We start from the raw sequence: 1,247 nt of genomic DNA, 5'->3' as shown, positions 1-1,247 counted from the left end.
GGTTGCCCTCCGTGGGACCGGTGTGTGCAGAAGGTACAAAACGCAGACAGAAGCGGTCGTAGCTGGGGGAGCTCACCTGGGCGTCACTTGGGCACCTGACGCGGACACCCAGCAGCTGACCCAGGGGCTCCTCAGGGTCACGGTGCCTGCCGTGTCCAGTGGCTCAGTCTCGCTGGGGAAGGGCAGGAAGGTGACTGGAGAGGACAGAGAAGGTGCCCCATGGGGCAGGGACACAGCAGAGCTGGGGCCAGAGGAGAGGCGGCAGGCTCATTTCCTGTCCAGCGCCCCCACTCCCACCCCCATCCTGGCGTCGCCCTGGGGCTGGGCCTCACGCACTGGGACGTGCAGGTGCGGGCCCTGCAGGGGGGACGGGGCAGGAGGCGGGCCGGTCAGCTGGATTTCCAGTCCTCCCTTTATTAAAGGTCTGCTTACAAAAGAGAACGTAGAAGCAGTTTTAGTTTAGGCTTCACCCTGGATAATTAGGTTTAATTCTCAATTAACTTTACCACCTTTAGTCATGTTAGACTAAAGGGCTGTGATAATCCATTGCCTTTCCACCAGGAGGTTTTCTGGGTTTTCCTGATAACGATACTGAGGACCAGCATGGGAGAAGGCAGGGGGTCCCATCTGCTGACGCGGGAAAGGGCGCAGAGAACGCTGCTCCCCAGGTCAGAGGTCAGAGGCGCTCACTGCCCTCACCACCCTGCCAAGACGTGTCTGTGCGCTTTCTGGCCGTCTCATCACATTGCTGGTTCATCTGAAGAATTACACTAGGCATGAGAAGGGGAACCGGGAATACGAGTCAGACGTCATGAGTGTGGACTCATTGGGGGAAAGGCCGGTCTGAATCAGTGTGAATTCATGAGGCATCCAGACTATACACATGTATACATAGGTGTATAAAACTCATGTGTGTATACATGAAGGGTTTCATTCTTCTGAATTTATGTGAAGACATAAATATTAATAGATAAGCATATATATACCCATGTACATGCATATACCTATATATCTACCCTCATTCCTGTAAATGAAGCCTCATTTAGGAGTAGCCAGAGCAGAGGGCACTGGGTAGGCCTGGGCCCATCCCGCTTCTGTCACTCACTTGTTGACTTCCGACCAGGGTGTCCACCTTCGGCACTGACGGCATTTGGGGCTGGATCACTCTTTGTAGTGAGGCTGTTCTGTTCACGGTGGGAGGTTTAGCATCATCCCCGCCTCAACGAACTGGAGGAAAGTAGCCCCCC

The sequence above is a fragment of the Aethalodelphis obliquidens genome, unplaced genomic scaffold (genome assembly GCF_003676395.1).
Source record: "Aethalodelphis obliquidens isolate GAN/ISIS:26980383/991018 unplaced genomic scaffold, ASM367639v1 scaffold25, whole genome shotgun sequence".
Taxonomy (NCBI): Eukaryota; Metazoa; Chordata; class Mammalia; order Artiodactyla; family Delphinidae; genus Aethalodelphis; species Aethalodelphis obliquidens.
The sequence above is the reverse complement of the archived record's forward strand: the minus strand, read 5'-3'. Positions refer to the sequence as shown.